Raw genomic sequence first — 16,125 nt, forward strand, 5'->3', positions numbered from 1 at the left:
CTCTAAGCCTATTTAAAGCTGCCATTTGTGTTTTCTGTGGGTGAGCACAGCCTGTTTTTGACAGCATGTGTGTCCGTTGTTGTTCCTGCAACATGAAGCACTGTTGTCTGTGGTCTAATTTGGTCAGAGTCGACTAATCTCAAAAAAAAGGGTTACATGCCAGCTGTGAGAGTTAGTCCATTGTTTTGACGTGCTGCAAGTGCATTTTAACCGACCATGAGCTAAAGAGGAAGCTAGCATTGGTAGCTTCTACGCAACTCCTGTGTCCCTTAGTCTTTAATCTAATTCTTGACTGCATTGCGTCCATCAGTCCAAAGCCCCCCATCTGAATCAGAATTCCTCTATTTGTCTCGCAATGGGGAAATGTACGGCACAACATTAAGAGTGCAGATTATGCAAAAAGAGTAGACTTAAAAAAAAAGTATGCACATGTTATTAATAACAAAAAAAGAAAACAAATATCAGATAAGAAAAAATTAAGTAGCAGTACATTTAAGTAATATTAAAATGATACGTTACTCTATCTGGTAATAATATAAAAATATTGAAGTAGCTGGTAATGTTAACCGATTTTAAATAAATTGAAAGAGGATAAAGGGTAAATTGCGCATGTGTATATTGCACAAGGTTTTATATTCACTGGCAGTGATATTGCACATCATGGATATTACAAGAGCATCTGCACAGCTCCCCCATCTGCAATTGATAAGTCAACCGAGGGGACCACGTCCAAAAAAAAAAATCCTCTGAAATCCCCTTTTGATAAGGGGCAAGACATATTGCAAGGCCAGGACACAGGCAGGAAGCCCGGCTAAAACAAGGTACTATTTTGGTTGAACAGTCCCATTGTCTGTGGACTGGGGACAGCTGACTGCCTGGGGGAGAGGGTGGAGGGTGACAGAGAGATGAGGAATGAAGTACTGTGAGGACATAGCACGTTCCCTGAGCTCTGATCATTCAGAGGGTCTTGTGTCCCCCTTTTTAGTGTTCAACTCATGGCAGTCACACTCTGAAACATGTGCAAAGGAAGGGACAGGGTGGGGGGTTGCTCTGTTATGTAACACTGCTCTCTTAAAGATGTAGTAAGACGGAGGTGCAACTGAATTTGGACATCAAAAAGCTATTAATAGAGATGATGTTACATTTTAGCCCTCCCTTTTCTGTTTTGGACAATCCCTTTTGTTGTTAGGCTGCGATGATGCTACGTGCTAACAATAGCATGCTTTTAGGAAAGGGTGGGATGACACTATGGGAGAAAGGGAATGTCGGCCTTGGACTTTTTTATAAATCGAGATGTAAATATGGAAAGATTTATGTGGAAACAGAAGAGTCGGCTTGGAAAGAGAGCACTCGGAAAATTATGTGTTGTCATATCTTTACAGAGGCCTAACTACAGCTAAACTGTAAACAGACTTTTAAATATTTGATAGGTTTTAAAGTAGCTTTCTGTTTCATCTTTTAAAGGTTATACAGTGTATGTTTCAGAAAACTCCCAGCCAGACTTGTGAGTGTGTGAACTCAGTAACACCATAAGGCCACACAAAGACGCTCACCGCACACACAGTCAAAATGGGAGGGGGAATCAATGTATGTTACGGGAAATGTGTTCTTGTTTTAGTTTTACTGGTACGCAAGGTCTCATGGCTGCATCCTCCCAACTGTCAGAGGCCCTTTGCTCCTTTAAGGTATGAATCCCTAAGAGACCCCGAGATGCAACAGCTCAGACAGGCGATAATGTAAAGCATCCAAATACCCAAATTTCAGGGGTTCTAGTCATGTTCCCTGCAGACTGAATGCTCTCTGGTCCTCATATTATCAGTCTGGAACAACAAAAAGCTATCCTTACTGCCCATCAAGGAGAAATAAAAACATTTTTCAAGCAATAGTTTCTGGCTGTATTGACTTGTCTCAGATGATTGCAAATTGCTGTAACATTTAGACATTAAACGCTGGGTAATCAGGACTAAAACAACACAGCAACAAGTATATGCTTCTCAGCGTCCGCTCAGAAGGCTGCACAAACAAACATAATGAAGGTCATAGTAAATGCTCTGGGCTACAAGTACGTCATGTGTGGCCCACCACGTTGAGGAGCATTAAAGGCCACATGCGCGAATAAGCATGCAGATGTGGATACACGCACTTTACCTAGAAGCAGAATATGTGAATGCTCGTGCACACAATCCTAACACTTGCCCTCTCAGACTTCAGGGGCCTCCTTACAGCCTCATGCACACCCACGCGTTCCTGTTGCTGCACTCTGCTCACTGACTGCTCCGCCTGAGCCACTGAGCCAGCTGGTGATAACAACACTCCCTCCTCAGCTCCCCTCTTGCTGTTGTGTTCATACCATCTGCGTCAACTGGCTGGGGCCGAAGCGTCATGTTACCCACACAACTGGAGACCTGTGGACACACGCACATATTTTAGTTACAGTTTTGAAGGCCACTGGATGTTGCGATAAAGAGAGTAGAAAGAGGTCCAGTTCATTTGTTGTGCAAAGACATAAAGTGGGACTGCAGGGATATAGAAATACATATAAAATGGTCTGGCAGATAGAGAATAGAAGCTGTCATAGTACAATATATTCAAAGGTAGGGAAGTCAAAGCAGTATCTTGAGCAGATGTTTTGTATTTTCATTATCAGTTATTTTCCATGAATTTACATTTTTCTGATGAAGGTGAAGAACATATTACTTTCCACCTTGGTCAACTTTGACGTACAAATGTAAACGGTTGATCAATTGCAAATTATTTTCACATTGATTGCTCTGCCATACATTTGCTCTTTGCATCCATTTATTGCTTTTCAAAGCCATAACTAACAGTAGCCATTGAACAACTCACAATTAATGATCGCCAATCAGTTTGTTGCACCGAAAATGTTACAAGAATGTGTGAGGTACTAAATCTAGGGATGCACCAATCCAACTGTTTCGTCCCAAAACATTACTTGGGCTTTGGGTATCAATCGTCATAACAACGTTGAATGGGACCATTAACAATATTTATTACACGGCTTATTGAATACTCGATTCTGATTGGTCAATTCCGAACATGTAACAGGTTATTGATACAGTAGTACAGACCGCTGTCAAGGACTATAGTGACTGGAAAAGATGTTAAAAGACAGAACGCTGGACGTCAGATAAATCACCATTAGCAGACAGGAACAGGAACACGGTTTGGGCTCTGCAGTTTTTAAGGACTCCTTAGTGGATCAGAAACTGTGAACAGACTTTGACAGTTAAAGAAAACCTTGATCAATGCTGCCGTAAAGTAGGTTTATCGCATTTACTGCCGTTGGTGCGCAGTGGAATGGAGGGTGTTTTTTCTTAGTGGCAGAAAAACGATCATTTTTAAGTCAATTAAATCATTTCAATAAATATTGGGAGTCAAGTTGTTAGTTTGTTTAGTATCTGGCCATTTAAAAAGTGGGATAATGTACAGCAAAGCGGTCATTATTGGGAAAAGAACACCAGAACAAGTAATATTACGACTGCTTTTCTAACTTCCTAACAAAATGTAGCAAAACAAAAATGCTAACATGCTAATGTTTACAGATCTCATGTTCAACATCGGATTTGATATGCTAACTTTTGTGTGCGGGGAGTGTCATTCGTTTTGGTCGTAAAGTAAAGGAAAATGTAATGATGACCTTATAAAAGGATGGCAATTTAACTGGTTATGTGAACAAAATGTTATGGTAATCCCCTAAAACACTCTTAATGTCAACATCATGGTGGTTCTGCAGAGAAAGGTCAGGGAATGACCAAATCCGTTTATTTTGTACATCCTCTGAGAATCATGGTCCAAAAATGTTGTTCTAATCCAACGTGTTGATGTTGACATTTTCCCTGAATCTGTGAATGGCGACCATTATTGTTGTACAAAACGTGATTCCAATCCTTTTAATAGTTGTAGACATATTTTCTTTCTAGACCACAGTTGCGGTCTGACGGACCAGACATTTCTGCTAGCATGGCTCAATATTTTCACCATTTCTTATGATATGGAAGTGCTTATTTGGAGGCTGTATACATGACGATGTGTGGCCTTCACTAGAATAGAAAGATTCCCCAATCACAGCAATTTGTTAATGAAAATGATGTCCTGGTTAGCCACAAGTGGTGGTGAGGAGGCTGGGGGGAAGAGAGGGAGTGTAGGAGGAGAGTGGGAAGAGAGGAAAGCGGTGCCGTAGTGCTGAAAGGGAGGGCGAGAGTGGCATGTGGCTGGATGGTATCCTTGGGAAAGTTTGCAGCTCACTCTCCCACTCTCTGGATCTTAGCTGGGGACAAATACCACATGGAGCTGAGAGGAAGCCCGCTGGAGTGTGCAACGCCACGAGCACACAGGAATGTTTCACTTCAAATGGAAAATGTTCACAGCTGTTAGTTAGGCTATCTCTCTCACTCTATTTCTCCATCTCTATCTATCCATCTCTCTTTCTCTCTCGCTGTGTCAGATGTTTGCGGCTATGTTTAGATCCACTCTTCGTGTGCTTGTGATAACCAGTATTTTTAGTTCTGCTGTAGGTTCCTTTTTTCCACCCTGAATTCTGAGTTTAATGTCATAAGTATGATGAACGTTCACCAACATGGGAGTCTAAAGTGACTTTTATTGTGTTATCCTGGACCTCAAGCTCCTTAAAACATATTAGTTATCTTGTCATGTGGTTACCCGACAGCAAATAGCCTGCAGCCCATTTTGTATCCAAACACATAGTTTGAAAGAACCACTGACTTGATAATGTGTGGCTTCAGAACACCGGAAGCCCTTGCCTGACCAACAAAACAAAAACAACAACAACAACAACAACACGGGGTTGCCATCCCCACATCAAGCAGTCTGGAGTCTGATGAATCTGGTTTGGCTGCACATGAGTTGGATCGCCACAGTTTCGGGGCTGTGTTGGCTGCAAATAAGCCCAGGCTCAACAATTCTGTTTGTTGGAGGTTCTTCCTGCCTGCCACATGCATACTGCCATGTAAACTGTTTTGTGCGCATGCATATATGTTCATCACAACAACAAAAACCTACATGCATCGTTTCACCACTGATCAAGTGGAACAGCATCTGTTTAGGTGCATTATGGCTGAATAATGGTGCGGTGATGACGTATTTTCGAAAGTTAACATTGCAAGGGTTCCCTTGAGAATAAAGTAATGGGATTCCCCTGTTAGATTTTTGTTGATTGGAGAAAAATAAGCTCTGTGGCAAACACATTTATGATAGTTAAGGCAGTTTGTTCAACAGTTGGTTTTACACATTTTCGAAGCGTCAATGCAATCGGCAGAAGTAAAAAGCGAGAGTTCGGGTTTAAAAGAACTACATCGCGGTCCAATGGCTGTGCGTCACCCCTGCTTAGCTAGAGGCAGGTTTGAGTCAAAACGATGATGTTTAGTAGTTTATTTTTTCACAAATTAGTAACTGCACTGTTGAAACTCTTTGGCATTCAAGAGTGGAGGGGCTAATTGACGTATTGGTGGGCATACAACAAACTGTGAACATCTTAAGCCTATGTTAACCACAGACCATAATGCAGGTGTTTAACGATAAACTTCAACTTTTAGATAAGGGAACTTGAACTTGTAAAATTATAACTAATCTCAGAGTTCTGGAACTCGTTCCTGCCCCACTCCATAAGCCATCAGACCAATTTAATAGACATAGCTGTGTGTTTATGGGGAACTGCCATTGCAAGCTATAGCTCTGACCGAGACTGATTTCTCCCGTCTCATATTCATCTTGTCTCCTTCTGTTCATAAACTGGGATCATACAGCTCAGGTTAGTTCACATTATTCACTTGAGTACATTTTTTTAGGCATTCTAATTTAAAGTCTGGTAAACTGTTTCACCACCTCTGACTAATATACAGTCCAAACTAAAATTATGTAAGTATTGTAAAGGTACTACACAGCGAAATAAGTTTAGGGCTCACAGTTCTTGGTTGGGATTGTAGTGGGTGCCATTAAAAAAAGCTTCAGTGGTGATACAGAGGAATATGACTATAGAATAAGAAAGCATGCAAAGCAGTATATTTATTGTTCTACTTGTCCCTTTGGTCTTCATGAATGTCATTTATTACTTTATCTTTATGTTTTTGAATTAGACAGGAGAGGAAGTAGTTGGTCAGAGGTCTGACGGAGCAATGAGCACAGTAGGTGGTTTGAAATTTGATGATGCATGAGATAACCTCCTTCACCTCTTTGCAAAGTTTTGCGGATCCATGCGCGTACGTTTTAATTTGTCCGTCACAGGAATCATGTCACAGTCTTTACATTGAGAGTCGTGGGAAAATTATATTTGGGGTGTGGTGATATTCAAATCCAAACTAGGACCTCAAGAATGACCATGGATTTGAATATAATTCACAAAGTAAGGCTGAATTTGTTTACATTTTGCAGGTGTACCTCATTGGCTGCTCCCTCAAGGTATGGCATGGTGATTCTCTAAATAGTGGGGGTCAATCCATCAGGTCGTCATCACCTCATTACTTCAGTTTATATGGGGTGAACAGATGCAGTTAATAATGTCTGGTTTCTTGCATGCATAATGTAGATCTTGTACCTTTTGTGCATAAGAGAAGGAAACCCTCCCATGCAGTCAAACCCCCAATGCCTATCTACCTTCCCACTGTGTGTATTAATGCACGTTTGCGCACACACACACACACACACACACACACATAGTATATATATATATATATATATATATATATAGTGCATATATACAACGCCACCCACCAAACCACCCACAAACTTACCCAGAGGCTTAAACCAGGGTTTTCTTTTTTTCTTTTAAAACCACTTCCCTGCCTTTCGCTTGCTCCTGGTGACGACACTCTCTTGGAATTCTCTCCTTGTGCTGGTGGTGCATTAAAAGAGAGAAAGAGAGGGAGACTGTTGTTCAGATCTCTGTGTGCTCTGCTGCCACTAACCAGGACCATTTGGTGTCTCCTTTCTGAAAACTCTTTTCTTTACCCCTCCTGTTCTCTCTTTTGCTTTTATTCTTGCCCTTTTTTCCCCCTTCACTTGTCCCCCTCCTGTCTGGGTTATTGCAATTTCACATTATTTTGTTTGGAATCAGGCTCTTTGTGAGCGTGGGGAGGGGGTTCACTGACTCAAGAAGCATGTAAACTTGTTGTGCTGAGGTGACAATTTCAGATCAAAAATGTTGTTATTAAGTTTTCACAATGCATAGCCAGGGTTTATTTCTCTCAACTTAAGGAAGTTGGTACACAATAACATGGTATCATTTAGCGATGAAAAGCTAAGTATAACCATTATTCAAATAAGACAATAGTTTGCACTCAAAAAAATCAAAACACACAAAAAAAGAAAGCACAAATATTCACCAGAAATCTGAATAAATGAATATGTATGAAATGTATACAGCTCCAGAAAAATGTAAGAGACCACTCCTAAGTCTTTATCTCTATGGCAGCCATTCCAGTGTCTGTTGAATTCCAACAAAGAGAAAAAATGTCAGTAGTTTATAGAATACAATCAAATTAAATAATAATAATTTAACTCAAACACAAACAATAATAACAGAAGAGAAAATCATAATGCTGAAGTGATGATTTGCTGTATATATAGTAATTTATCTTTGTAACTGCTGCAGGTTTAAGTTTTGAGATGTCGCTTGTTTGTCATTTAATGCCCATGCTTTGATTGGTGGATGATGTGCATGACATCTTTGTGATATGTGCTTGTGTCTGTCAAGTGGATGTGTGTGAGCAAGACATGGGGGGGCATGCTGCTGGGTCCTGGCCTGTGGGACCCCCCCCCCTCCTCCCTAAAACTCTGCTAGCTCTAGATTGATGGGGGAGGTGTTGCCTCTGCTCACTCATCCATCACATACTTTATTTGGGTTTTAGAGGCAAGGAAAAAAGACTTCCAAAAATATCAGAGTTGGGTGCTGGGGGGGGGGTGAGGAGTTGAGTAAGGGGAGGCCCCCTTGTCCTGCGTAGCTCTGCTCTCCTGCCTCCGTTCGATTTAAGCAGATGCTGGAAAAGAAGTCTTACCCTTGTGACCCCCTGCCATTCTCCAGTCCCAGCACTGATAACAAAAGACAGATAAAGCCAAACAGGGGGGGCAGATTAAGTGAAGATTAGAGAGCAGGTTTGTGATTTCCACTGAGGTTTTTTTTTTTTATCCCGCAGATTGCGGGATAGGATGTTCTGAAAGTTGTTGGTGGTCTTTGTCTCCCGTCCCGGCCGGGCAGGGTTTTACTGTGTGACAGGACGCTGAGGGCAGATGAGTTTGCGAGGCTAACGGAGGAGACAAAGCCTGCCGTGCCAGCCTTCCACTCCTCCCATGGGATGATTTATGTTGCAACTAGGGTATAAACTCAGATCAGAGGGCTTCACCTACCACTAAAGTTAAAGGGTAACATTGGTATTTTTAAACAAGGACCCAATTTCCTCATTTTTAGTGTCTCACTGACTGATGTGGGCGACATGTTTTATATAATTGGACTGAGCACCGCCAAACTAAATGTTTAAATTCAACAGGTTATTGGTGTTTTATTAAAGTGACTGAATCCTGTTTTTTGATGGCATACTCATTTGTGTTGCTTGATGTATAAATATTTGTTTTGTATTATAATTTTATTTTTTGTGCCCGACTCCTCCCTTTTATGATGGATAAAATTATACATATTTGTCAGTACCCCCTATGAAAACATTTATTGAAAAGGTTCCTATTGTCAGTAGTCGTCTATGTATTTTAAAGCCCCAATTTGATCAACAGCTTAATCCTATCTGGGTACAACAGATGATAAAAGGCTGCTTTAAAGGATAGTCTTGTTGAAATTGCCTATGGGGAGCTATGAATGTTAAATCATAAACACATTATCGAGAGGGAGAACTGGTTTCCATTTAGACCTGGACATCTGTAGCCGCACAAAGTACAGTGTGAACATATACAAGCAAACAGTCGGTACAGCTCAGCGCTCTGGCCTTTGTCTAAAGTGCCTATAGGAAAGTTGGACTACTCCAAAGGAACTATCAAATAAAGAAATCACTGTTTCCTATTATTGCTGCTGTAAGCTCAGAGGTGGCTTGTGTAGCTTATGCCAAACTAATACGAGCGGAAAAATAAATAAACAAAGAAAGGGAAATTATTACCTTCTGAAGTTACACACTGGCCGTCTCTTTATAGTGGTAGAGAATGTAATGTAGTCCCCTAATAAACAAACAAAGGGTTTTTACTTTGTTAAAGATTGAATTCCTTTGCATTTAAGAGAGTAATTCATGCTACTGTGCTTTCTTTTCCCACCATTGATTATTCACTTCCCCTTATGGCTAAATGAATCAAATGATTTATTTTCCAAATGAAAGCTGCTTTGTGCTAAAGTCGAACTAAACTAAGCTAAATCCCAAAGTTTTGTGATGTAAAAATATGAATATGCAGCAAACAAAAGTGGGGGAAGGGGGAGAGGGGGCCAGGTTGGCTTATCCGTCTGGGTTTGTTTCCTCTGAGAAGCTTTTCCAACTGCAGACCTCATGGTGGAGCCCCCAGAGGCCCTATTTGAATCACAAATGTCTTTCGTTTCTCAATCGTTCACAGGTTTTGGTCAGTTTAGGAATTTTGGTACCCATTAAAGCCTGCTGACAATGACTTTCACCCCCAGGGCCATCACAGGGGTCCAACCCCCTACTGACCTCTCCATTGCTGCCCAGTCATGGCTCCAACAGCCCTGCTCCCCGGGATCTGATTGGTTCAGCAAAGCACCCAAAAAATGCTCTGGGGTCAATATGTCTTTTCTCTCCATCCCTCTCTTCCTCCTTGCTGCCTTGTTATGGTTCAAGTCGGGGCTTATCAAAGACAATCCAGTTTTGTCATGTTGCCAAATCATCTTGACACCCATTTAGCATGCTCATCGTAGGACAGTTATGAATATTCAAGACTGTGCCAGGGGCCAGTGAGAGGCAGAAAGAGATGAGTGACGGATAATGTGTGTCCAAGATATGACAGAAAGAGAGACAAAGAGCAGAAGGAAGTAGAAAACAACATAATGACCCATTAATCATGCCCAATCATTTACAACCCCAATCATTTACAACTATGACAATTGGCAACCAAATGCATATCTTAGAACAAAGTATATAACATTATAATGAAGATTTAGGAACATGAGGTAAATATTGAGAATTAATGTATACCTGAGTATTAATATTGTATCTACTGTATTACTTCATTTCGGTCAGTCAACTGTTATGTCGTTAATTTATGTACCTAGATGTGTTTATTTTGTTGTGTAAGCTTTCTAAATAATTTCGTAAAATGCAACAAAAAATAACACAATCATTTGAAGACCAGAAAATTAAAGTTAGTGATAATCAATGATAAACTAAATGGCACCTGAAAAGCACGACCTCTGCCAAGGCTAAATGTGACTTTGGTGTGGTAATACATGTAATATTTCATAATGTTCACACCACATGAATGCTAAGAAGAAAAGGCGTCGTAGTGTGATTGTTCAGGGTATAGAATAGAATAGCTTTTTTGATCCCCATTTGTGAAATTCAAACATGTTGAAATGTCAGTTGTTCCAACTATAAAGTTTTTAGAGGGATACTCTGGCGAAATGTATGTATCATTCCAATGAGAGGAGTTGCATGTAAGTTACAGGCAACTCCTTTCATTTCCGTGTCAACAATCACTAGATATGAATTTCCATGGAATTATACATTCTAAAACATTCCTCCTTGAACTGATCTCCGGTGCATTTGATAATCGACTTGTGCGGACTTTCCTTGGAAAGGAGCTGGAATGGGGGGCAGTTGGTGAGTCTTGTAAAAAAGTTTTTTTTAATAAACTTCTGGTTTGCAAACTACGTTGTTGGTGCTCCGTTTTATGTGTAGGGACCCTATTCATGCTACTGCAGAGGTTTTGGTGCTATTTCCAGCAATGTTAGTGGTTAAAATGCCGTTTTGGAAGCATTCTGCGCACTGCCCCGATCGAATGCACTGTAAGCCATTTTGGCTATTAGCGTTGCTCCCGGTTTTTCCGGGCAAGCTCAATACTGGTTGATGAATGAAAAAAAACTCTCTGGAGGGCTTAGTTGATCAGTTTTCATGCAGGAAAAGACTCTGGGGTCAATTTTCGCCGGACTATCCCTTTAAGCCACGTTTTCAGGAACTCGTTTAATCGATTATTTTGACATCACGTGAATGCAGCACTATTTCAGTATCGCTAAATGTTGACAAAAGTTAAACATATTTTGTGAATCTGCCCCGTAATTTGGATCCTTTCAAAAATGTAATTGGTTCTTCCTTGGTTCATGCTCCAACATTCCACCAATTTAAAGGAAAATTGGGCCATTAGTCGTTAGGTCATCCTGCCTACAAACAAACAGAACAAACCAACCAAGACAAAAACATAAACTCCTCTGAAAAGGTAAAAAAAAAAAGCACCACAGTAAACATAATAATCATAATACTGACATGGCTAAAGTTATTTGGATCAGAGTTGTACTGTGGATGATAAAAAGTATGTGCTGCTTAATGTAGTGCAACCAATTGCCATTCCTTTTATTCATTTGCTTTTTAGCCACCGTTTGTGTCTGCCACGAGTGACCCTAACCCTTTCCACAGGTCTGTTTTTGACAGAATAGTTTGCTTCTCGCAGAATCCAATCAATCACTGAATTTGTTTTAACACATGTACAACACAAATAGTTTTTGGTGTTTGTATTTAGAGAAAGACAACGACTCACATATTTTGACATTTAAACTGAGTGATAACAGAGAACGTTAGCAGGGAAAACCCTTTGGCACTGCTTATGAATCACAAGCTTTTTATGTCGTTGCCATTGACCACTGTTTAGTTATGAATATATCTGGTCTTGTGAGAACAAGAAAGCTGCGCCAGGAAGGAGTGAGTTGGTGTGAATGAGCCTGCCTGTCTCGTTGACATGGATGTCAAACATTTCTAGGATCCCATCCAAGCTGAGACAAGTGATCATTTGGACTTTGAGAATGCAGCACTGTTCCAAGCTTTGATGTTTTCAGCTTTTAAAGATTGTAGATGGAGAGAGTTAGGGGTTATCAGGGGTGTTTCATCTGTGTGAATTGTCGCTTGCAGATGATGTTTGTGTTGTCGTATTTTCTGCATATTTTCTGGTTGACATAGTGTGGTCAGAGTTGAATGAATTTGTTTCTTATCTCAGTCTTTATTTGTCCTGAAGTTGAACTACTGAACGGACAGAAGCAACTTCAGAGTGATCAGGAACTGTGATTTGGTGAGTCAAGTTGTTGTGAGGGTCAGAAGAAGCAGGTGACGATAGGGGAGACTTTTTTCCTTGGGTCTAATAAACCAAAAAACTGTTGGGTTTCAGCAATAGAAAAAATGTAGAACAAATTGAGGGTCCTGCAAATCGCCTGTTTGTTGCTTTCTGTCTGTTTCTGTCCTTTTCAAGGTGGATGTATCCAGAGATGAAAGAGTCTAAGTGGTCAACAAACTGTGGTTGAGCTGTGTCTTGACCTCTGCAATGTGTGCGCTGTGTGTTTCATGTTTGTGGGATGTGGCGCATTTAAATGTCCCCCCACAACTCAGCCTACTGTATCTCACTGAGATGAATGGGGGTCAGGGCTGGGCCACCCACTTGTCACGGCAGTCCCAAACCACTAAAAAGAGTACTTTGTAACGCGCCTAAAACACTTGGATTCTTTCAGATGTTTATGTGCAGCTAATGTGTTTCTTTTTAACTTGTTCCCAGTTCAGGAGTCAAAAGTTATTCATAATTTGGGTCAAACAATACCAGAACTTATGACGTGTTACATGACAACAGTTATAGCTTTTAAAAATAATTTCCGCTTTTGACTGAGGGGATGAATTATTGTACACAGTCATATGCATCACCACACCAAAACACCAATTTGCACCATCTGTAGGCTATAATGTAAGTCCATAAGTCTTCTTTCTTTGATGCATCAGTTCAGTTCCCTTCCAGAGAGCACTACTCTGCAATTTCAGACTGGTGAGGAGGTTGTCTATCTAAAACAGTCCTGGCCCATCTGTGTCACAGGCCATATCTGTCATTATCGGCATTTAATTGTTCTCTCTATTGCCTCCTGCCTGCTCCTGACCTATCTTCAGCACTGCGTTCTCCCCAATGAGTCACAAAGGTCTTCAAAAAAGCTACAGGCTAGTCTTAGCTGACAGTGGTTTAGAGGAAGGCTCTTTAAAGTCATGAGTCATTTTATAGGAAGAAGTTCCTGCCCAGCCAGACCCAGATCGGTTTGTTACTTGCGGTTGAGTCATAAAGGTACATGATTATGTTGCCAGAACTTGTGGAAATGAAGGCGGCTGTTGTTAATTTCAGAAAAAGTAGCAACTTGTTCCATGCAGGTCCATTATGATTAACTGTTTAGTCCATGAGGCTTTTCTGCTTGCTTCCCAGGATAATGGAAATGATGTTGGGGACACTAGTCAGTAATAAGAGGAGAGATGGATGAGGTTTTGAAGGAGACCACATTATCAGTAAATCCCAGGATGACTCACACCACAGCCCTTGTCAGTTAGAGTGGGTTTCCTGTGCCACATCGTCTCAGTGTCTTTCTAATGAAATGAATGCTGCTTTTTGACAGTTCTTTTTCTGATTTCCTCAAAAAAAGTTATGAAAGTTAGTACTACAAAAGTAACCAGACTTGTGTCCCCAGTATTACCCATGAATTGGAGTTATTCTAGATGGGTCTTATTGTGTCTATTAACATTGGGTAGTGGGGATCAGGATGCACTCAATGACCCTACGCAGGTTGACAGATACTGTATACTCTAGCCAGACAAATGCTGCCTGTCCCGTCAGCTTGCTAGCAAGAGCAGTGAGGTAGATAATAATTGTCAGCTTGGCTGTGCCGGTGCCAATGCCATGGTGGGCTAGGCCTGGTGGGTCTGGCTCAAAGGGTCTAGATCACTGTAAGCATTGGGAGTCCACAGGGCTGAGAGAAACAGGGGGGAAAACACTCACAGCACTGCAAGCATATGTCCAAAAGAAGCATTAAGAAGAAGAAAAAATGTCTGTGTGCATACAATCAACAGCAATAATTCTGTCTTGAATTTCCTAAGCAATATATCTTATCTAAATTTGCTCTCTTGTATTATTTTTATCACAGACCTCCATCCAGATGTGGAAATCTAACTCCACTCAGAAAGTATTTATGAAGACAAGAGGAATGATGCAGAAAGAAGCAGCACCAGAGAGCCTGTTTTGGCCCTGCATGGGACCTCATGCTTGGGTTAAACTATTTCTTGGCACACCTGGGTGACATCATAATGACCAGCGAAGATATCAGCCCACCTGTTACCAGCCCAAGCTTTTAATGTAGGTTTTAAGGTTTTATCGTTTAACCAATTTGTTGAATAAGTCCCTTAAAAATAATACTGTGTGTACTTCCACCAGATCATTACATGTTACTTGTACTTACTCATCTGTATTTATGTAATTGTTTGTGCATGAAAAATCTGACAATCTGCAGAGGGACGCCACCTGAGCTCCATACCTGCTCTGTGTTTGTCTCTGGGCTTGAGCTTGGGAGGAAATGAGATATTTCCGTCTGTGCTTAGGTACATTTATCACTCAGATCTCTCAAGACTTGTGGAAAAGAGGAAAAATGGTCTGGCATGAGATCTGTCACTAAGTCCTCCACATGTATGTCCCCAAACTATTTAGTGGCCACTGAAATTGGGACCTCCTGTTTTGACTGTGGGAACTGTTGGCAGTTGCCAATGTTTCCTGCTTTTCATTGTGAAATAAACAACTTCCTTGATGCTTTTCTAACATCTTTACCTATAGCTTCCATGTGGAATGAAATCACTGAATTTTAGAGAGTAACATTCAGGCTTACAATATGGTGCATATTTAACACAATTTCTACAATGTACAAGGAACTTCGGTTTTTGTGTTGATTGATACTGATTTTTCAATACCTAAACCAAAAATATCAATGACCAACATGTCAGTTTTCAGAAAATAACATTTGACTACTGGAGAGGACCAAGATTTTTCCAGCCACCATTTCCTCATGATAATGGAACAATATGTCCAACAATAGCATACATGACATCCTCATCAATCCATTACCAGTGCAGATGTGCAACAAAGTGTAAACCGTGGTAATAAAATGCATTCAAATGGCCCCCACTGGTCATGACAAAGTCCAGCTGTCGAAAGGAAGGTTAGTTTGGTTTTGGAAAACGCATTTAGGATACGTCATGACTTTGACCTAGGAAGCAAATCTGGAGGCCCTGATGGTCGAAGGTAATGCTGCAAATGTGTGTGGCAGGAAACTGGAGATACTAAGAATATTCCAGGATCCTAAAAATATCCCTATTTCCTCAAGATCTGAGGATCTCAAAAACCAAAGATGCTAGACACAGTTCCATTCCTGACCTTTCAAGACCACATATTTGGGTATCCTTTCACCCTTGTGTTAACAGCCTGAATGGTTTTCCCCCTTGTCATAGTACAGCTCACTTCCTGTCACTGGCCCCAGGGTGCGAGCGCACAATGACGACCAACACCCACATTGGCTCCCTAGCAGGCGGTGAGGCTGACAGGCAGGGTGACACAAGGGTTATTTGTTTCTGTCAGAAGCACAGAAATAGTCTCCCAACTGGTCCTAGAGTGGACAAAGCAGGCGTGCGCTCATTGGCCTTCTACCGCGAAGGGATGTGCTTCTGTTGTGATTACCTGCCTCTGTATAGGAAGGAAAAATGCTGCTGTCTGCCAAGTGCCATGATTAGCGCCCCGGCCTGCCCCTGGGTCAGCTCAGAGGGCAAAAGTGTCTAGACCAGCCGGGGGTTTTCCACACGCTCTTACCTCAGCTGTAATTATTACTGTGTACAGTAGGTCCCCAACTCTCATGGCCAACAAATCGCTTTGGATGGCATCACCCTGCAGTGTGTGGTGGGAGTCGGGTCAGTCTTTGGCTTTACATATGGTTTGAATATTGTTGTCGTTAATGGCGTCCATTTTCTTTGACTCCTGTTATTATGTTGTAAGGGGATTGAGAGATAGGAGGGTGGGAACCATTGTGGTGAGCGGTATCTCATGATGATTTAAAGTACTACTTAGTGTAAACACAACAGTTGTTTGGAGATTCTATTGATTGAT

General features: G+C 41.2%; 1 long non-coding RNA gene across 8 annotated transcripts in view; it reads left to right on the forward strand.

The window, feature by feature from the left end:
* Positions 1–16,125, forward strand: part of LOC134877642 (uncharacterized) — a 103,022-nt gene that overhangs the window by 44,104 nt on the left and 42,793 nt on the right. For 7 of the 8 annotated variants that reach the window (XR_010167596.1, XR_010167595.1, XR_010167597.1 and 4 more), the window contains exon 2: positions 14,126–14,334. This is a non-coding gene — a long non-coding RNA (uncharacterized LOC134877642). Of the gene's footprint in view, positions 1–14,125; positions 14,782–16,125 lie in introns of those variants that run through there. The other variant, XR_010167593.1, reaches the window with a different exon arrangement.

Source organism: Eleginops maclovinus, chromosome 2 (genome assembly GCF_036324505.1).
Source record: "Eleginops maclovinus isolate JMC-PN-2008 ecotype Puerto Natales chromosome 2, JC_Emac_rtc_rv5, whole genome shotgun sequence".
In the NCBI taxonomy this organism is placed as follows: Eukaryota; Metazoa; Chordata; class Actinopteri; order Perciformes; family Eleginopidae; genus Eleginops; species Eleginops maclovinus.